Source organism: Strigops habroptila, chromosome 3 (genome assembly GCF_004027225.2).
Source record: "Strigops habroptila isolate Jane chromosome 3, bStrHab1.2.pri, whole genome shotgun sequence".
Classification (NCBI taxonomy): Eukaryota; Metazoa; Chordata; class Aves; order Psittaciformes; family Psittacidae; genus Strigops; species Strigops habroptila.
Genome location: NC_044279.2, coordinates 60,651,645 through 60,674,503, shown reverse-complemented (window position 1 = coordinate 60,674,503; position 22,859 = coordinate 60,651,645). Strand labels below are relative to the sequence as shown.

The 22,859-nt window shown below is 39.2% G+C and overlaps 1 protein-coding gene across 6 annotated transcripts in view; it reads left to right on the top strand.

Annotated features, from left to right (window-relative positions):
* The window catches only part of SOX5 (SRY-box transcription factor 5), a 644,656-nt gene that overhangs the window by 181,612 nt on the left and 440,185 nt on the right, over window positions 1-22,859 (top strand). For all 6 annotated transcript variants that reach the window (XM_030478980.1, XM_030478979.1, XM_030478981.1 and 3 more), the window contains one exon: window positions 9,134-9,196. The gene's annotated coding sequence lies outside the window, so the exon portion shown is untranslated. The remainder of the gene's footprint in view (window positions 1-9,133; window positions 9,197-22,859) is intronic.

The following is a 22,859-nucleotide window of genomic DNA, read 5'->3' as shown; positions in this document are numbered from 1 at the left end:
TAAAATCTGTCTAAGGGGCAATAGGGGGGAACCTTCACAAAAACAATATGCTGATTGCATGCAGCCACCCTGCCGAGTTAAATCTTAAATAAATTATACATACATATCTGTACTGGAGCTGAGAAATGAAGCAGTTTAAAATGTTCCTGGTTCTGTGCTTTAGGCAAAGCCTACATCCTACTTTGTGTCCTTAAGGCAGCAGACGTTTGGTCCGTTGATTTGGGTACTCTGCCACAGTAACTGGGCATTACCAGGTGTTTCAGAGGCTGGTGGAAAAATCTAGCTTTGTGCTAGATCAGATACAGAAGTGTGGGTGATAAACAATCTCTCTTGATTCTTTGATAAGGAATCCCTTTCTCTCAACTGCACCCCACCCCCACAATCCCCTCCACCCACTTCTAAGAAATCCTGATGAAGTACTGAAATGTTGCATATTTGGGTAGAGTTTTTTTTCCACAGAAACAAATTTATGCATCCAAAAATTCAGTTTCTAAGCAGCTGAAGTTCTTCAGGAATTTGGGTCAAATCTGATAAGTAATTTCAGCCAAAATAAAGGTGAAAATAAAATTCTGAAGATCAAAATGATTCATTTCAATACATGTGAAAAAGCTTTTTGATTTCTTGGGATTTCCAAGAAGGCTTAGTAATTATACAGCCTAGTGACACGGACTGCTCACAGGCACATAGGAGACCCATGTTCTTATCTTCTTTCTTCCTAAATTGAAGAAAGGTCTTGAATGTAGTTTTTCCTCTTCTCACATCCCATTCTTTGGCTGTATGTATGTACATTCATGCATACACACTCATGGAGGGAGAAACAGGTTTGTGAGCAGGATGATCTCTGTGAAAGTAGGTATCTCTGGTCCACTCTCTATGCCAAGGAATATCTAAGTGTTTATGCAAAGCTTTGACTGGAAGGTACTACTGGTAAGTAGAACATGATGTACTACTGGTTAGGGCAGATATTAGGATGTGGTACGCACACAGATCCATGCTCCAAATCATGTTTAATTTAAATCCATTTAAATTCTCCTGATCTTGGTCAGTAATTTAATCTGTAAGACACAATGGTAAGGAGAGTTTGGCAGCAGCATATTGTTAGCAAGATCTACTTTTAAACTGCTGGCAGCACCTTCTTTTTGCCCAGCAAAAATACCCTTAAGCCACAGCTGTTTCTACAACTCCACTTTCAACAGTGGAAACTAAGGTTTGGACATGAGCTAGCAGAAATAACTCAGAAACAATGAACGTTAACAGACTTTGCTCAGTTTTTGTGAGTTTCTTGGGATCAAATCATACTTCCTAAATATCAACTACCAAACCCCACATTAAACAAAGGAACAAAGAAAATTTTATATACTACTCAGGACGTAATGTAGTTTTGGTCTTTGGCTAGCAGAATCAATCAAATCACTAACTGTAAACCTAGCACAAGAGGATGTGAGCAAAGCATGCTGCTGCTCCAGGTCTAAGTGTGCTGTTACGAAACTCTTGCTGTTCTACCAAAATCCCCTTTCAAAGTTTCAGAGTTAAATCACAGTGAATAAGAGTGAAATTTGGCCCTCACTTTTGGCATAGTATTGATTGCTTGCTATCTATCAGCTTTATTTGCTAGAATAGATACTATTTTGATCTTATTTTTGAAACTGTATTTCAACATTACTTAGGCACAAACAGAGGCTAATGTGTCTAGCTTTCAGATAGCTTATTACCATTCGAATACTCTGTAGATAAATTATATTAAAAGAAAAAAAACCACAACAAAACCCCAGCATTTCAGCTTCTGACTCATTTTAAATGGAGACTTCGCTCTAAGTAATCAAAATTGCTTTGGTTGTGCAGAGCAGCATTAAAAGCCTTGTCCACTAATTGAGTGAAGCGGCTCCAGTGAAGCAGCCTTGCCCCCTCATTATGTGATCTTGCAAGTGCTGTTTGTCATCGTTGCTTGCTGGTCTCAGTCTAACTGTACTGTTGGTGCAAATTAATGGTAATTCGTTATGACACGCTGTGTCCTTCCAGTGAAACAACAATATGGATCTCATACCACCTCTGCCCTTCCCTTCTTCCCTCCCCACACCTCCTCACCTCCTAGATCCTTTTCTCACCTCAAGATATCACCCCTGACTTAGCCTTCTGACTCATTCTAACTAACTGGTGTGTCAGGATGGTGTGTCAGGCTTGACTGATGGATAGCATCCTGTGCTCTTCTGCTGACACATTATGGAGACATGCCAAACAAAAGACAGTGCTTTCTGGTGGCTCAGGCAGTCTTGGTGCTGATAGAGGACTTGTACTTCAGGGAAAAGCTTATGCATCTACACGTATATGATCATCCACCACCACCTGCAGCTGAAGAATCCTACCAACAGTGTGCTCCAACAAGTAGGAAAGATCAGTGGGTAACACTTTAAAATCAGTTAGCTACTGTATGTGGAGTTTTGGTGTGTGACTGCTGTACTTAAACAGTATTGGTTATTATTAATTTATTAAATTTTTACTTCCATTCTGACTGCAAGAAATGGCCTTAAGAAAGGAAGCATTATCTGGGAGCTCAGAACTCAAGAAATCCATGCCTTGCTTTTCCTCAGATTTCTTTGTCATTTTGTGACAGACACTTAAGCTCCCTTTAATAATAATCTCTACTTATCTTTGGGTTATGCTGTCCTTTTAAATTATTAGCTGTACTGTGAGGGCTGTCTCTTGCTTTGCATGTATAGAGAGGTTCTTACAAGGGAGCCCTGATTTCATCTGGGGCTTCTGTCCCAGATTCTCAGCTGGTGGAAGTTTGATGAACGCCACTGAAGTCATTAAGTGTATGTGAAAGGTCTATGGTATATCATCGTTATTTGCATTGCTGGAGAGAGGGATCTTCAGCTATCATGATCTTAGTTCGTATCTTAGAGGATTAACATCCAGTTCTCAAAAATACACCTTCTTTTCTCCCTTGAGTTATTTCCATTTAAAATGAAAAATTTTTACATGAAAATTGAACTTTTTTTTTTTTCTTAAATATCAGCTTTGAAAAAAAAAAATTATACTTCTAGTGGGGGAAACTGTTGAAGTTATTTTCTGAAGGTAATGGTTTTTAGTAGATTTTTTTACTTAAAAACCCACCAAACTGTAATTTCTCAATTTAAAAAAAAATACTTTGGGAAGGAAGCACAAAAAGATGGGAAGTTCAGATCAAACCTTAGATTATTTGTCATCCCTTCCCTACTTCCTCGCCCCCACCCCCCCACTCCCCTCCCCAAAAAAAAAAATCTGAAGAATCCAGAGCTGGTTAAAATCAAAGTTGTGGCTCCAGGTTCATCCTACCTAATGTAAGGCACTTTTCTGAGGTCACTAGGTTTGAATATTGTCATCTGAGCCTGCCTTTCTAGTTAACACAGGGAGATGCTTTGCAGCAAAAATGTTTCAGCCCCTATTAGGCCTTTACAACCCATAGGGCAGTCTGTCCACCTCTGCTGGAGCAGTCGTGGGCCAACTGTGTTCTTAACCCATGCAGCTGAATTTAAGTTGGGTTGGCCATCACTTGCCAACAGGTCATTGACTCTGGAATGAATTTTTTTTTTTTTTTAATTGATACTAAGAGGTCCCCAAGATGATCTATTATCACTGAAATATAATGTAGACCCATCTACAATGCTATCCATCAGTAACGAGGTTAATGCCATTACCCCCATTCCACAGATGAGAAACCTGAAGCAAGGGAAATGACTTGGCAGAGGTGAGCCAGGAAAGATGTGTTTCCATCCGCATCCCCCTGCCCCAGCCTTGTGGTATTTATTAGGAGAGAGCAAAAGCAAGGTTTTCTCTAACCTTAAGTCCTGGAGTCATGTTAAACTTTCAGCTAAATTAGCTTTTTCCTCAGTGGATTCAAAGCTTGAAGATCTGATTTTTAACAGTTTGAAGCCAAGTAAATAGTCTTCTGCAGGAGTTAGTGTATAACATGTTGCTGTATCTTATTGCTGATTGTGTGATTTTGGGGTTTTGAAGTATGCCTCACAACAGCACTTGCAGAATCTACTGCACCCTAAAATATCTCTCATGGTTGCATGGACTATTTCATGTGCAAGACTAAGGGTAAATATTTTGGAGGCTGTGTTCCTGTGGATATATCATAGAAGAGGAGGAGTTTGGGAGACCCGACTACAGAGAGGAAGGGTCAGTTGCCTTCTTCATGCTCCACACTGTGCCCGTTTGGTAGCAACAGCACCAAGTTTACTGGCTGTTAGTGTAAGCTCAGGGATGTCTCTGCTACACTGAAATACATACAGCATATATATAACTGGTGATATAGCCAAAATTACTGTTACAGACACTGCAGGATCAGTACTAGAGGTAAGGATAACTAATCTATCAAATGATTTGGGGAAACAAAATAAATGTTAATTTTGCTGCTTCAGAAGGGTAGAATTGTTGAGGCATTTAACTCTTTCCCAAGTGTCTTATCACCTCTCCTTTGAAAGTAACAGCAAACATCTTAACTGATTTCAGTAATGTAGGATCAAGCTCGAGGTGTTGCAGGGCACTTGTATTCTCAATGCAAAGAATTTTGGGAGTTTTTGAACTGGGGAAAAGTATCTTTAATTTAGATTCTATACAATAGTTATTTATTAGAGCTTTAATTTGGTTAAGTTTAATGAGGTAGCTATTGTATAATTTAAATGGCTGATTATTGTTATTTGATAATAACAACTTACATTTATATAGTGCTGTATATCCCAAAGGGATCCCAGAGGACTTTAAAGACTCAACAATAAAATACACAACAAAGTAAACACTAATTACAATTACACTATTACTAGAAAATATAAGGAAATTAAATATCTGGCGTTTTGTGGCTTTCTTCTGCTCTCATTTGAATTCATTAGCCAAGCTCACCCAGAGTGCAAATCGATTATTAGTGGTTCTGCCATATTTGGTTTAAGATATTTTCAGTACAGGTATTGCAGTGAGAGTAGAGAAGGGTAGAAAAGGGTGAAAAATACCCTTCTTTGGCTGCCTACAAAATCAGCTTCACTCATGCAGGTTACTTAAGTGGGATGTTATTTTTGAACTCTGTTGAATTCACTTGGATTCATCCTCTCCCTTGTTTGGGTGGTGGTTTTACTGTGCTAAGCTCTGTGACACTGGTTCCTTGTTAGATGGGAGGAGACTAAACAGGTTATCTTTCAAATGCCACATGCCCACAACATCAGAGTGGGAAGTCATACAGTGCTTTGTACAACCCATGCTTTTTACATACATAAGCCTTACAATAGTTTGAACTTGAACACTGTTATTGCCATTCTTGCGTTATCCGTGTTAACACCTCACTGAGGTGAACGGAGCAGTTTATTAAAAGCTCTCAGGTTGCTTTTCCAGGCTTTTGTAGGTTCAAGTTCAAATTTCTTCACTGAAAGGGTTGTTGAGCATGGGAACAGGCTGTCCAGGGAAGTGGTTGAGTCCCTACCCCTGGAGGTATTTAAAAGACATGTAGATGTGGTGGTGCTCAGGGACGTGGTTTAGTGGTGGACTTCAGTACTGTTAGGTCATTAAGTCCAGCTGTTAACCTTAAGAGTCTTTTCCAACCTTAATGATTCTATGATTCTAAGTGTCTAGGTTTGCACTTTCTTTCCTTAAATGCATATTGTCAATGCTGGAGGAAAAGATGAAAGTTTGAGGGATGTTAATGTGTTCTACTTTAGCATCTTGGGTAACAGTACCTTAAAACTGCAGGTGGGAACTGGAAAATCCACTGCAGCAGGCACTTCATGGACAATTTGCATGAAGGCAGTCCTTGCCTTTGAGAGATCGCTGTCTAGGACTTGAAAAACATAAAATTGAGAATCCCAGAAGTGATGAGACTGCTTGCAGAGTAAAGTCTTGCTGATCACCAAAAGAGAGCAAGGAAGCCAGATGCTGATTTTGTGGATGCTTAATATAGGTGGCTTGCTTTGTGCTTTTTCTTTTCTATTGTATAACAAATTCTACATGAACTTCAGATTTCCAGAACTGCCAGAAATCCTCTTGAATTATAAAGTTTTTTCAACTGTTGAGACAAGTTGTTTGTTTGCACCTAAAGGTAAAGATATACTGCTACTAAACATAAATTAGGGATGTCAGAGAGGTCTTACCCACTGAGATGATTTTCAGTTTCTGAAAATACTAATTTTCCCAGGCTTTTGGCCACAACATATGAAAACATTCTACCTCAAATAATTTCTTCTTAAAATCATAATTCTTTCTCAATGTCAGAGCTTTTCTTTAGTTTCTGTTTTGACACTCAATCATTGTGTGAAAGGTGTTGGCCGATACTGCCTTGTTTTTCAGATTTGTAATGAAGCATGAGGGATTTTTACATTTTGTGGTGAAAGTTTTGCATGGGTCTTACTGTAAATCTTTAACAATGTCTTTAATTTGTTTATTTCTGGGAGATGGAAGAAAGGGAAATGGTGACTTACAGAGAAGTTTTCTGCTCCATTTCCTCTATGAAGGAGATGATAATTCTCAAGTATAAATGCTGCGACACCCAAGACACTAAGCTCTAAGTTTTGGTCATAGGTACATGCACTGGTGGCCTATTTACTAACCTGTAATCTGCAATAAATTTTTTGTAATATAGTTAAGAGGCTAATCTTTGACTAAAGTTGAGCAAACATGCTCAAATAAATATGCAAATAAACTTTCTGAAGTTCTCTAACAGTGTTTTGTGTCATATCTTTCTGATCCCACTACAGCCAAGCATTGGTAATCAAAACCCACATAACTCCCAGGGAAATGCTATGAAAACACTGTTTCTTTTTAGAACTGCATTTCATAATAGGTTGACTAATAATAATTGCACTTGTGATCATTAGATGTTGGAATAGGTCCCAAGTCTTTTCACTCATCACTGATACACAAACTAGTAGAAGAATGCTAGTTGGACAGTGTTTTGTGTGTCATGCTGTGTTCAACACAACCCTGTTATAAATGCACATATATGAACAACAAATGCACCTTTTATATGGGAAGCTGTAGCTTTTGGCTTACTGCTCCACAACATTGTAGGGAATTTCCTTCTTGTTCTCATTAAAGTTCCCTTATATTTTGAAAAGTCTGGGTAGATCCTATGACAAAAGAATCCAGACAACGTCATCATCTTCTCCAAGAGGAAATTGGTATTCTCCCTTAGAGAGACTTTTAAAAACTATTTTATCTTTTATGAACTTACTTTAAAGAAAAAACTTCCGTTTTATTAGTTGGAATTTAAGGACTGAATTTGTAATTCCTCATCAAAATCTACCTGTGGGAGCAGCAAGTAGGAAGAACCTCTTGTTTCACTTGTTTAAACATAAATCTCTACACTTTGAGATTAAATAGATTTCCCCTAGTTACTAGTAGTAGCCCTCTCTTCTCTGTGCCAGAAAGCCATCTACTAAAAAGTGGAAAGATGCATGCATATGTGGGTGACAGAGATGTCACAAAATGTGACTAGCTGTGTTGCCAGTATCATTAGAAATGGGGGGATTTAGTGGAACGGAAATGAAAGGGAGGCTGGATGGAATAATTTTTTTATTTGTAATAAATCCAGGTAATGTTCAAGTCATTTGAAATCGCAGTGGTAAGAACTTAGGTACAATGTGATAATTGGAGTTATTTTAGAAGGAAATAAGAAGTAAATAAAAGGTAAGAAAGATTAACTCAAGTCAGAGCCTTTAATTTTTATTAAAGTTTATGGTTTTAGAGCAGATGCAGTGTGTACCTGACATAAGGAATAGCAATGCTCTAGTGAAAGTAGGTTTCTGAACGAAACTAGTCTGTGTTTGTGAGAGCATGAAACTGTTAAAAAGAAACTGCCACTTTCACGCTGTCACATACAAAACTCATGAGCTTAGCAATGAAGTGTAGAGAAAGTCTCCGTTCTTTGCCCAAGAAAAACAGTGCATGTGTCCTAGTATAAATGGCTCTGGGTTTAGTTTTTGTAGTGTTTGGTATCCGTCTGTAAGACTCAAATGAGAGATGATCCAAGTGAAAACATGAAAGTCCTGGGATTTTGTTATGAAAACTTTTTTTCAAAATACTTCTGCAAAACATCTTTAAAATGTTGAAGAAATACATAAGAACTAATTTCAAGAGTGGGAAACAATTGAGAATTATTATTGCTGCAAATCCTATAAAGCATCTCCTTTGTATGTTTATAGCATGCAAAAAAAAAAAAATAATAGCTGATTACTAGTCTTGACTTTGAGCTCTGTTTCCTCCCCATTTTGGATAAATCTCCTACTGATGGATCAAACATTTAATCAATCTACTAACGTGGCCTTCAGCACTATAGTATCTGAGTGCCTCCCAGTGTTGGAACGCTCAATAATGCTTGGTTTTTCTCCAGTTACTCTGTACTCCTTAATTTGATTTTGTGCTTAGTTATGCTGACGTAAATCTAAAACTACTCCATTGATTTTGATGGAGCAAGCCAGCATTTATGAGCCTGAAGATCAGAATCTAACCCTCCTCCTGCAATTCCCTAGCTATTGTCAAGTTATACTAATAATGTTTCTTGGCGTTATTAATCTGCTCTCTCATTTATTCTCCCTGTTCCTGCTGCATCCTTTTTTCTTCTGCTGCTTTGGGTATGATCCAAAGTCCACTGAAATTGCTGTCAGTCTTTCTATTGATTTCAGCTGACTGTGGTTCAGTTTTCCACTTCCCTGCCTCTCTCCTTTTTTCCCCTCTGTAGGCCCTGAAGGTTCCTGTGTGAGTTTGTGTCTGTCTAAGTAGAGAATCCTAATTAATTAAAGTTACATGTATTCCTACAGTTCTGTGAATAAGCACCTTGCTGTACTGGGATCCTAATCCCCATCTTTTCCTTAATACCCAAATTAAGGATATTAAGGGAAATATTCTATTTCCTTGCTTCCCTCACTTTAGTTTTCCTGTAGTGAGATCCCCCTATCCTCCTTGTGCTTCAGGTCTTGCTCTCATATTTTAGGGAGAGCTTTGCTAAGGGCCTGACCTGAATTTGTGGAAAAATGATTGGAGAAACCCCACTTATTTCCATGAGATTTTTTTCTCAGGATAAAACTGAATGCGAAAAAAGTTTTGTATGAGATAGTTGTGGCTCTTCCTTTGATGTATTTTTTCTTTTCTTTTTCCTCCCTGCCTTCAGTGTTGGAAGCAGAAGAAAATAAAAAGAAGAGGAATTGAGAATTTAATCTGGGAGACTTGGCAGGTAAGAAGTGTGTTTGCTTACTTGCTGCAAGGTGTTTCTGGGAGTGCTGATGTGAATTGGCAGTGGGTTGGCTCAGCTTTGGGAGGCAAGGCTGGCCCATGACCTGCACAGTCAGGTGAGTTCTCTTTTCATTTGCAGCCTTTCTGCAGGACCACAGGCAAATGCTTCACTTTGTTGGTTCCCCACCTGCGATGAGGGCAGAACTGCTTCCCTGCCATGGGAGGGGTGGATTGAGAAAAGCGATAATGGCTGGGAAATAATAATTTGGAATAATAGGTGGCAGCATGTACTTGGACAGAGTTGGCCAGTTCAAGGGTGACAACTGTGGTGTGTGGGCAGCTGGGCTGGTGTTTGCATTACTTCAAGAAATGTTTTACTAAGGTACTTGTGTGATATCTGTGACTTTGCTGCGTTCTCTTCTTTGAAGACTCATTTGATTACTTTAGTCTCATTTCCTCTTCTACGTGGTTTTTAAATGGGGTGGAGGTGGAATGCAGTATAATCAAGATACAACACTTGCTCTCATATAAAAACTGTGCTGAAAGGACAATAACAACTTTAGAAAGCCAAAAACTGCAGTTAACAACTGCACTTTCAAAGATGGCCCCTAAGGGCTTACTTGAGGTACATCTGGGGACAAAAGCCACAACCAGGCTGCCAGATTTCGAACCTTCCTCTGAACCTTGAAGTGCCAGAGTGCTTTTTTCAGAGGAAGAGCTTGAAGAATTTTAAGCATAATATTCCTTAACCTCGTTCTTGGAAAAAGTTGTACTGTTTCCAAAATGCTCAGCCTGAGACAGTCATGCATCATAGATAAATCAGCCAAAATGGCAAAATATTGGTGGGGTGTGAACAACTGCAGGTAGTTGTTTAATCGCTTGTGTCAAGTAATCTTAATAACAGGTGTAGCTACTGATCCAGTCAATTAAATAAATTGTCCTGCAATCTTTTCTGGGTTCTTACTGAGACAAAGCTATTGATACATAAGATGTGCCTGAGTGAGACTGCAGTACTAGGCACTATGACTCTGTCTTAAAAAACAGAGCTTATCCAAACAGGCAATGACTGATGTATTACTGCTTCTCTGCCTTTTCTTCATAGCACGCTGTAGCAAGAATCCTTGATTTTCCTCCCCCTCCTACGACTTTGTGAGAATACATTTAAATTTCAATATTCAGTGTTCCAGAAGATGTAAATAACACCAAAATAAATATTGCCCGTTTGAAATTCCCTGCTGGGTCCACCTATCATGCTTTGTCTGACATGGGGATAATAAGCTCTGCGGGCAGTGAGTGCCTCCCTTACTCATCTGCACAGCCTTTAGCGTAGCAGTGTTGTGCTGCTTTTTTGAGGGGGCTTTTAGCAACACATCACATGAGAAATACCTAACTCCTGTGGCTGAGAGTTTGCAGGCACATGGAGCAAGCTTGGCTCAAACTCAGAGGTCAAAAGAAGTTTGTGGCTGATAAGAGAATAAATCATTTTCTAATCTGAAATAATTTGGTCCCTAGCACTTATGAGAAGGCTTATCAATGCAAACTAAATGACAGCATTGTAAAAACAGATTTTCAGTTGCAAAATTTTTGGTCAGAGAATGAAGTAATTGTGTTTTCACTGTGTATGTCACTAATAGGCCTCTAACAAGCTGTACATGAAGATGATTAGGGTTGAGTTGTTTGGTTTGGAAGAATTTATCTTCTGGGTTTGGATGTTTCAGTTGTTTTAATTTGCGAGTGCTTTCTTGGTTTCTTGAAATTTTCAAAACCATATATTGGCATCTGTTTCTTGCTGTGAAGTTACATCATCTCCAAGCAAACCAGTGTAATGCATCAGGCTGTCTCCCTATGTGTGCTGGGTCATATGTTTAGTATTAAAGCTCAGTTTCTGTGCTATTTCAGAACAGTTTAGTTGTCTGCTAGGAACTGGTAGTTAAAGTATGGCAGACTTGACATAATTCTTCAGGCTCAGCCTTTGTTTCCACTGCCTTTGATCAGGATACATTCAACTCTCAAATATTTATAATTTTTTTTTCCCATGTACTCCTTTTGATTTTCATAGCTGTGCCCTTCCATACAACGTGAATAGTGATTTCTTATTACAGTTCCTTAGCATATAAACATTATGTTACTGTAAACTCTGATCAAATTTGGACTGTAAGTGCCAGTATGAATTGAAAGACATGGTTTCCCCTACAAAAAGTTTGCAGTTAGTGGTAACAAGTGACATGAAAAGGTGAAGATGACTGTCAAATACAGCATGTTCATGTATATACAAATACATGTATAGACATATATACTCTTGTTTATCCCTGCAGTTTAATTTAACATCATATTAAAAAAAAAAATGACAGTAGAAAGATTAATCTCTAAAAAAATTTGAACCATGTGGCAGAACTTGTCTTACTGATGAAAATGAAAAGCAGAGGGAGATCGAAAGAGGGGGGATGTTGGTATTTTTTCTGGGTAGGTTGTCTTAGTCATTAAAAACAAATCATTCAATCTTTTCCAAAATAAAGTTCGCATTTTTATGACTCCCCTCTATATGATTTTAATGAGAAAGAGTGGATATTGGTACAGTTGCAGAAACTTCCTCCACACAGATGTGGTAAAGCATGTTAAATCTGTGGTCTGCAATTTGGACACCCCTTGTAGGCTGGAGAGTGTAGTTCTATGAAACAATGAGAAGTTTGTCTGAGGTTGCACTCTCACCTCAGATCTTGCTTCTAGTTTGGTAAATTCTCATTATACTCTGATTCTCTGTTCTAGATCTGGTTTTGGTCAACCTGAGAATTTGAGTCTGTTTGTGTGGCGATAGTGGGAAGTGGGTTGGGAGGAACTGCTGTTACTGTATTACTTCCCCTCCAAAATGGTCTCAAAATGAAACCAACTGCTAAATTGGTAATCTGCAAGCTCGCAATATTTGCATGCATTTCTGAGTGTGGCTGTGAGAGGGAAGAAGCCCCTGTTCTTGCACACCATTTGTTTTCTGTGTCATCCTCAACTTTGAGGTCTGAATCTTTTATTTGCATGGAGGCTCCAGTTATGGTTTGGTTTGTGCTAGTTTTTGTAACGAGGGCTGGTTTGCAAGAGTGGCTTGTGAGTGGGTACCTCTGTGTGGTTGAATATTTGACTCACCAGATGTAAAGGAGCAAGTCCAAACATATTGTGATGTTTTATTGGGATATTCAAATGTGAGGGTGATTACTGTTATGTCTTTGCGGATTTCAACTGCAAGAATGGCCGCCTAAAAAGAAGGAATTAGGATGATTTTATAGCACTGAAGAGACTTAGGATAAGGTTCTTGTCCTTTCATTTCGCACCCAGCAGTATCTCAGGTAACTGAGAGTTAGTGGAGACTATTCACAGATTACACAAGCTAAAATCATGCACATCCTCCACTGATATATCTGTGAAAATGGGACCAAACAGGAAATGATAACTAAAGAACCTGAGTGCACCTGAAAGCATGTGTGAAATGTCCTTTCACATGACCCATTCTGACAAGCAGAAACTATTGGTTTGAGTCTCTCTTCCTTAAAAAAGTTTCAATGCAACCAAGACCAGATATTTTTAAAGTAATCCTGATGGGTTTGAGTATCACATTGTGTGGGATGGGTGGAGATCGCTTGCCGAAGTATTGCAAACAATGAAAATCACGTGTGTCTAAGGAACAGCAGAGTAGATGACTGATCAAATGTGACCTCTTGCTAAAAGCAGTGTTGCTAGGGAAGCCGAGATGAGATTGAGAGTGAGAAGGTGGCACTAGAGTCTTGGTGAAATTAAATTAACAAATTGGTTTTTATATGTGTCGTGTACATGAGTACACTTTAGGTGCATTATTTTCTTTCTGAAAACTGGTTAATGGGAGTGAATCAGTAGTTAAAAGCTCAAATATTTCATTCAGGCTTCCCTGTGGGAAGTCCTGTCGCTGTTTCCAGTCCTGGTCTGCAGGATCTAAGCAGCCCTGGTGTAGCTGGGCCCACTGGAGGGCAGGGTTTCTGAAAAGCTTTGCCTTTCTTTGGCTTTGAGGCTTATGTGTGGGTGTTAACTTCTTGTTCTTCTTTTTTTTTTTTTTTGAAAGGGGAAATGCTCTCCATTTAGGAAAAATAAATTAGTCAAGAGCTTTATCTGCCTTTCCAGCTTTCCGTGCATGTTTAATAATGCTGCTTTGCACAGGGAGGTGTTGGTCCAGCTTACCTGGAAGCAGTGTGCCTTTGGACTGTTTTTCAAAGGTGATAAAGTAAGTCTGCTTCCGAAGCTGTCATGGTGTTGTGGGCACCTCAGAACCTGTGAAAATTGGCTAATGAGCATTTTTAATGGTTTCCTTTAAGCATCATTGATAAGTTAGTTAACATTCCAGCAAATATCAACTCTCTGGAGGTGTTAATCTTCTCCAAAATACAGGGTCAATGCAATGGACAAATCCTGCTTTCTCTCTTTGGCCAATATTGTGATCATTTACAAAGCTCCAGGAAGTTTTTGTCCCCTTTTCTGTTTCCAGTAAGATACCTGTTCAACAGAGGAAAGAGACCACCTCACTTAGCAAATTCAGTTCTGAAGTGTAAGTAGCATTTGTGGTGTTTGCTCATGTGAAAAATCATAGGTTTTAATTTCTAGAGTTTTAATCACTTTAAAGATGTTAAACACAGAGGAATCTAACTATGCGAATAAGTAAGCACATATAAACATAGAAGATTTAATCAAGCAAATTAACTTGCATAATGGAAGGATGTGAGAATGTGGATGCACATGCTTTTCACATGCGCGTGCACATGAAAAACTTGGTGGTGATAGAAAAAGTGACCAAACCGAGCTGCAAACCCTGTTCCCACAGGGCAGATAAGACCTGCACCCAGGGCTTATAACTGCAGCCTCAGGTGCAGGTGTGTATTTGCTCCATGGCTTCTCTGGAAGGAGGACCTTGGGTTTCGGTGCCTATGCTTTGTGGATCAAAGTTCATTTTGACTGTGGCTTCCTCTGAGAGGAAACAAGATCTACCAGAAAGTTATCTGGATGATTTGTGTTGGTTATCCATCACATAAACTCAGCACAGAGTAGCTCACAGTTGTTATACCATTTTTCTGATGTGGCACAGAGAACATCCAAGGTTGAGTGCAAGAGAAGGAGAACAGAGAAATACTGGGCAAGAGCTTACAAAATAATTTCCTATCAGAAGACGTGATATCAAGTGAAATGTCAGTAAAAGGAATTTCAGATTTAGTTGCTGCTGCTGCTGTTGTAAGCACAATTATAAGCTTTCCAGATTAAGTCTGACCCATCATCCTGAAATACCATTGCCAGTTATCATTAGGAAACCAAGTGTTGGTAACATACTAAAATGCACAGCAGACTTCTGGCTCTTCAGTATCTGGACCAACTCCCAGTGTTAGGAACAGGAATGAAATGGCCATCCTTTCTCCTGTGTTAACACACACCCCACCATTAACAGTCTGAAGGCAATTTTAATAAAATACATAGCCCTGCTGAGCTGGTCTCAGAAGATAAATACGCAGTGTAGAAAAGAAGCTTTTGTTTAAAAGTAATTATTTAAACTAGGCATTACAGGTAATTTTCCTTTACCAGTAAAGCAAATGCTATCAGAATTTCAGTAATAGCTTTGTGTTACTTATCTAGATAACATGATATTGTCATTTCCAGGAGCTTAAAATGCTGGTTTATTTTCATTTATGTCAAATATAAGGGTAAATGAGACCTGAATATATATATTAAAAAAAAACCATGGGTTTTGTGTAATTTTCTGAGAGCAGTATTTTGTTTTCCAACCTTTTATAGTAAAATAACAATCTAATGATAGTTTCATAAAGTGTGGACTTAAAACAGTAGGGTGAGGAGCATCCTCTTATTTTCTGTTTTGTGTATACATACTACATTTCACAGCTGACAGAAAATACAATTTTTTGAAGAGATTTGTCAATAATAACTGTAACAGCATGGTAATTTTGTAATGTACATGCAGATGTAGTCAAACACTAAGTGCTTCAACCCGTATATAGCTATGAAAAAACAGAGGTGTTGTTTTTTAACCAAGAGATTTTTCATTTTCAAAAACTAAATGAAAAACTTAGCCTCTATGTTTCTTCCTCTCAGCATTATTTCTACAGTGCATACCTCTCTAATGATCACAAAATAGTTTGTTATGAGGAAGATGAAGCAACTAAGGGAGGAAAGCAACTTTTTTTTTCTTTTCTTGAAGAAGCAACGTCTCTGTATCGGGCCTTTAACTGAGAGGCATTTTGTTTCAATGAAAACTTTTATATTTTTTTTTTCTTATTACAGATATTTTTACATGTTCTATTTCACTTCTGGACGAGGGAAGGGTTGCTGCTTTGGGAGTTGACAGTCTGAAGCCCTCATTGTGCAGCTGAGCCTATGTGGGGTTGTCCCCTGTGACGCTTGGCTGCAGCTTCGGTTTCTAGCCAAGAGCCCCATGGTGTGCTTTGGCTGCAAGAAGTAAGGCAGGAAAGATACGTGAGTGCATTAAGAGCAGTTTTCAACCCAAATTTAGGCCTAAATTGCGTCTTATCCCTAACCTAATGTTTTCTTATTGGATGTCTCTAGGCCTTTAGAAATGCCTAGTTGAAAGTGGAGGTCCAGGAATTAAGTGGATTTTTAGATCATTTACATCTGGCTGTAGTCTGTCTTTACCAGAGTTTCCAATTGCCCAAAATGGAGAAAATAGCATTTCTTTACTTCAGTGAAGATTTGTGAGGATCAATGTGTTTGAGATTGTGACAGTAGGATATATCTGTAACTTACATAGGTAATAGATCAACTTAAATACTTTTAATAAAAGCGGGCACAATAATTCATTGCTCCGTCACAGGAACATTGTGATGCTTAGTGTTTGTGATCTATGTGAAGGGGGTTGAGATCTTTTGATTAAAAAGTGATATTGCTATAGCTATGTGAATTATGAGCATGCCTGCTTCCACGCTGAGTTTACTTCCTGACCTAGCTGCAGTGAGCAAAAATTGTTGCTCCCCTCTGGAAAGTTTCACCCATTCCAAGCCGTGCTGACCCTCACTCAGCTTTTTCCCATTTCTGCTGCCTGGGGAGAAGGATGGTGCTGAGGTGGAGGGCAGAGCAGGCAGCCGATGCCAGGCAGGAGTCTTGCTGCCGAAAAGACCGGCGGATAACAAGGTACTGCTGCGACTTGGAGCTGGTGGGCAGAAATCAAAATGCCACCCTTTGGCTGTGGAAAGACCTAAAGATTTGTCTCCAGCAAGTGACAGGCGCCAAGGTACTGTCGCCCATTTTCTAATTTTAGCGGGAAGGCTGGCAGGGATCTTACCTAGACAGACAAGTGCTGTTTCTGCCCGGGCTGATCTGCTGCTGCAGGTCTTGTTCCAAATTGCTCGGCTCGATGCCTCCCTGACTTTTGGGAGGTGGTGTGCTGGCCGGAGGAAGAGGGGAAACCTCTACCCTTTTCTCAGAAGGCTTGTGAAAGTTTTGAGCCTGCTTCAAGACAGTAAAACTCATACCTTATATTAGCTGTCTGAAAAGAAGTGTTTGTAGGAATTTTATTAGTAACGCAGTGATTGGTTTACAAAGCCTGTTTGAAGTGTCTGTAACAGTACGTATGATTGCATGTGTATGAGAAGCTTCTGTGTGTCCTCTCACCTGGTAACTTCGGTGTGGTTCCAGTATAAAAGCAGAAGTGGTTTAGGGAAAGAGATCAGGTCTTCCCCCTTCCAAAGTGACTGGGGTTTGTGTGATCATTACATAGCAATTCTGTCAAATTGCTCTGGTTTTGACTTTTGATTTTGGAAATAAGTGTCTAGGGAAAGGAATGAAGGAGTCTGAAATAGTTTTTTGACTCCTCCTTTTTTTGATTCACAAGTCACCTTCACAGCTTAGAGGCTGTGCTCTGCGATGCATCCACCTCTGCCTCTTGCAGAGTGGTGTGATATTCACAGCATCACTAGAAGCTTCTACAGGAGGGTGTTGGTTGTCATTTCCAGAATGGGCTTTACTGATACTCTAGCCATTTCAATGGGCTTGGAGCCTGTTAGAAAGGGAGGTGTGGTTCAATATACCTGTTTTTCCCTAGAAGAACTCAAGGCATGAGAAACAGACGGCAGAAGATTTCAGCAGCACATGCGGGGTTGAAAGTCCCCTTCTGACGCATGGTTTGGTGATGCGCTAACCCACACCTACAGCTGGAGGCTGCTGGAAGAAAGGAGCAGCCCTGTTCTGCCGGCCTTCTGCCCTGGCCATGTGCTCCTGCAGCTCTCCTTTGCCTGGTGATGGGCTCTTCTGCCCCACCAAGAGCCCAACCAGAAAGTCAAGGTGGCAGAAAAGTGACTTTGGGAAACAGTGAAGCATTTTTTTATGGGGGTTTAGCTCGCTGAGCTAGTTCCTTGTGAGCTCAGACAAATGCCAACAAGGCACTGTTTTAGTACAGTCTTAAACAGCAAACACAAAGTGATCTGTCACATTTTGAAAATATCTGTAAGGACACTGCAGCTAATAGTGTAGCTGTACTTTTCTTCAAATAGCCCATATTTACATATGATCTTAAGTTGAAGAGAGCCTATTGGCATATGTTCTTACTGTACTATTAACACTAGTTTTTATTACTGTGGTTTTCATTCTTGTAATAACAACACAGCCAGTATTTAGCTATTCTGGCATTACATAATAATTGGGAGGATCCTTTTGTCAAACAAGGCTGGAGACGGGCAATACAGAAGAGCTGATATTTATCGCTTATTTCAAAGATTATTTTCACCATCTCTACTAAAAGCTGTACTCGATCCAAGCACATCTTGCGTGATGGAGAGTAAGTTCTGCCATTTTGAGAGGGGTAGTTTTTATTTAGAATTGTGAAAGTGTTTAGCCACATGAGGCTGTCAATCAGTGAGACGAAAGCCCAGTAGGATTGTTTCTGTAAGTGGCCAATTTTCCCCACCCCCTCCCTCCAATTCAAGGACAGATGAAAGGTCATGATTAAAACAGTGATTTTTTTTTTTTTTTTTTCCCCCTCCCTAAATTGTAAGTAACAGTTTACAACTATTTTTTTACCAAGATGTCAAAACTGTATTTTATCTTGGGGAAAGGGGGGAGGAAGAAAATTATAAGTTCTTGAAAATGTTGGCAATTTTCCAAATGGTTGTGTTGAAATTTATTTTAATTATTGTACTTGTGTCAGTTCCTAGCAGGGGTAAAAAGGGGGGAAATAATTCAGTACAGTATTACATAGCTATGGATTAAACAATTAATGGTGAAACTCTGTATCCTATTAGTGTATTTGAATTCATTATTTCAACAAATTGTTTTATAAGCCAGTGACTAGTAGATTTAACCATTTATTTTGTAGTCAAAACAGAACAGGAAAATAATTGGCTTTCTGAAGCACATCTTTATGTGTATGAATCTATCCAAGGAATTAACCTGAGACAGTCAAATAATGCAGAATGTCATTAGGAAGTTATTTTGGTTTTCTTATATGAGGTTAAGGAACAAACTGTTTGGGAGGGTTTTGGCAGCTGAAGTCTGGTGATCTTTGCAACAGCTACCATCCCTAAAAGTGTTGAGGACTTTGGTACAATCAGATTTCCCTAGAAAATATCTCAGTTGGCGTTGTATGTGGTGTTCTTCTCTCAAATATGTGCTAACCACTCACGAGTCAGAAATAACATTTCTTGACTGATCGTGACATGGAGATAATTGCCAAAGTAATAGTTTTGTGAGCAATCTGTGGGCTTAATTTTGTATGTTAGATCTATCAACAATGACCAAATATAAAGACATTCTCACGAAGTACCACTGGGCAAATTATCTAAGCACATGAGGATGTCACTGCTTCTCTTTACAGTTCACATTAGAAGTGTGTTAAGACCCTCATGATACCCTCATGGTATTTGGGCCAGATGTATCTTCGTAAATGTTATTTATGTTGAATATTTTCTTCTCAAATTAGGCATGCAACCAAGACGCTGTCTTTCTCTGTCATTAGGTAACACATTTATCTTGATAAAGAAGGTAAAATGGGTAATATTCTAATCTCAATAGTGTCTGGTTTTCCATTTAGTGCTTTTTCTTCAATGGTATGATTTCCTTTTTGTCTTGAAGAATCCTGTGCCTTTGGTAACGTGTGATAAAATGTGTGTCATCTTCCACCACCACAAGGGATATGTAGTCAGATACTTACTCAATCACTGATGATATGAGTGGTACAAGTAATACTGGGATACTTCAGCCATCTTTACACTACTACACAGTTAATCCACAAATTTGATAATGCACACGACCCGTGAATTAGGTAGAATTGACTAAAGGATGGACAATGAAGTGTTATTTCTGGGCATATTTTATAACTGCTAAAGACCTCTGAAAGAAAGGTCGTATGCTTGATATGTTTGTAGTTTTTATGACCTTTTTTTGCCATTTTCTTTCTTTCTTCTGTGCTGAGCTGTTGTGAGTTTTACATTTAAGTGAAGAGCTTCCATTTTTTTTCATGTGAGTAGATGAGCAGAAGGTGATGGTGCCACCCTGCTTTACAAACTTTGAGGTTGGCTAAGAAAATTTACTATTGTTTTTGGTTGTGGTTTGACTTTTTTTTTTTTTTGTAAGTATGCAAATACTTCTTTAGTAGTCTGTTTAAACTACAGGCAAGATGCTGAAGGAACCTCCTTAAGTGTCTGTGGTGGTTGGTGGAACTGACAGTGTATTCTGCTGCACTTCTGCTGCATACTGTTCTCTTACTTTCCGCTTCTGGGTGAGTCACATAAATATCTAGTGCCAAGCTGTAGGACTAAGAGTGTAGCATGAGGTAACTATTCTCAGGATTTCTTCAAAACATCAAGGGTGTTGATGTTGCATAGATGTGTTGCTTGAGCTGTTTATCACTGGGTGCGTTGCTGGGGAGGAGGGGTAAAAGCAGAGGTTTTGCCCAGGCTGGTTATGAAGAAGAGTGCTCTGTTGTTTCTTCTCCTACTTTGGTAGCCTGGATTCACTAAAAATAAGGTGTTTCTTGCCTTAGCTCTTTTAAACTTGATTTATTTGTGACCTCTTTTCAAACAGCAAAATGAAATTGGGGGGATGTGGAAAGAAGGAAGGTTTGGGTGCCATCTGAGAAGAATATTTCAGGTGTCCTAACTTTCCATTGTACATAGATAGTGCAAGCTAAAGGTCCGCAAGACAGTTGAGGTGAAGAAAAACACATGAATATGGTGTTGGGAACATTTGCAGGGTGTGCCTGTGTAAAAATATAAGCAGTAGGCCATTTAAAAAGTTGAAAAGGAGTAGTAAAAAGTAAATTTTTACATGCACAACCTTTTCCTTCCCTTTTGCTATGGGAGAGGAAAAAAAAATAAAAAGATTTTTTGTTTCAGAACCTTTTCTGGAACTCTGTGAAATGATTTATAGACGAGGTGTGCTGTATACAAGAGCTTTTACTGGCTGCCCTGCCAATGAATTAGGGCCCTATTCTACACACCAAAAAAAAACCAAAAAAACTGTTAGCACTTTCTTTGCAGCCATCCCAGGCTTCCATGGTGCGGAAGTAAAATATAAATTCTGGCTGAATTGGACACTTATGGAGGCGATGTTCAAACAGCCTGTGAGGAGAAGAGAAACCATTCAGGCTGTGGGCCTCTGCATGCTTCAGAGTCCTTCCATCATTGCTATAATTCGCTGAAAGCAAACTAATAAAACTTCCTATTGACTTACACTTTTGTGTACTTTGAGCAGTTATTTACAGCCTACCATCAGCAGATTAAAAATCAATTAAAATCCATAGAAACAGCCAAAGTTACATACTCCTCTTTGCTGGTAAAGATTTTTTTGAAAGATTTTGCATTAATACTTGCTGCTTGGTATTACGGAAGATAATGAATCAGATTTCGGCAAAGTCTATGCGCCTTTAACTCCACAGATCTGTGTGTCTTTAACTTTACAGAAGCCCTGCTAAGAACCTCTTATCCTCTCTGCCTCTAGCCCCATGTAGAAATAAGAGAATTTATGCAATTCATTTAGCTGAAATGGAGATGTTGAAAGCCCTCCAATACTGTCATGATGGATGCTATTGCAAATGTGTAGGGAAACAATAATCTTAATGATAACATGATAAGTTTAATACCAGTACATTAGAATGGAAAGTGAATTTTAGTACCACTAATACATGAAAATAAAGGAGACTTTGATTTGTATTCCTGATTTTCCACAGAAGCCCCACAGATTAATTTGGTTCCATCCCACAATTCAGAGGGAGGCTGCATGGTCTCAGGGAGGCAGTACTGGGCAGGGATTGCAGAGACCTAGTTCTGCCAGCGACCTGCTCTGGGGGATTTCGGAGTGTGTGGGGTTTGGTTTTTTGCTTGAGTTTCGTCTCCATTTGCTTCCCATTCTTTGCGAGTCTGAACTGTTTATACCATTAAAGTCTCAAACATAGTGCTGCTTTTTAATTTCTTTGTAGGTATGTGCTCCAAAGACTAGAACAAGTATCATGACTATTCAGTGGCATAATAATGTTATTCATGTGTAGATTGGAAGGATATAATCTACATTTCTAATTACTGGTTTTATTCATCCTTTCTGTTTCATATCTTAATGCAACTTTTATCTTAAACAAAATTTATAGTAACTAAAGAAGCCATGACTTCAGTGCATTGCAGTGATATTGAGGTATCAACCACAAAAGGCAGTGCTGATTAGCAAGACTGAAAGCCCACTGAAAAATTGGGGGAGTGGAGGGGAAAGGCATAATTGAGGTAACTTGTGCAACCTTAATTTAGTCCTCCTGTGGGTGTCTATGTTGGTAGACTGCTCTATTTGATACAGCATAAAGATTTTGTTGAGGGGAGACTGCAGAAAAGCCAGAAAGGAGTCTCTTTATCAGAAAGGAGTCTGAATAACACAGAGTAAATAAGGCCAGGCTTTTACAACAAATGCTGAAAATAAACAAAATATGAAATGACTGTTTGTTAAGTAAGCAGAATATATCCTGCGGGTGACATTTTACATAAAAAAGACTGACATGATATATTTATAGACTACCATGATACATATGCACAAGACAAGCAAATTAGGATTGCACAGTCAACTTAAATCCCTCAATTCTTTCTTTCAGTGCTTCACTTTGCAACCTGAAGAGTGTTTATGTATGTGTGTGGGGAAAAAAACCAGAAATGTCACCCTGTCCATCATACTGACTCCTCGTTGTTGTCCTTGTGAGAAACTCACATCCAGCTGCACTGATTTCTGCTCCTTTCTGCCTACAGGAGTGTAGCTATAGGCTGCTGCCCTCTCACCGCTCTGGAGAGAGGGAGGATAGTCAGAGTGCTGCGGAAGGAGGGCAGTTTTTTTTGCTAAGCTGTTTTCCCTGTTTACCCATCTCCACCAGTCAATTCATGGCTTGTCTATACTATTAATAGTCTTCTTGCCTTACTGCCTTTTTTTGTGCTAAATTGGTTCTGGTGTCCACATTTTAGTGGATGCTGACAGTTTCTGCTTGTCTTCATCTTGCTCCTCCAGACTATTAGTTCAAGTTTTCCATATTTTCCGCTTGTCCTGTAACAGCTCCAGTTACCTTTCCACATTATTCATCAGCCCTAGCTCCGAAATCCTCCTCTCCTGGTTCTGCAGAATTCTCACTTTCCCGATGGTATCCTCCAGCACCTCGTTCCACTGTTGTTTTTAGT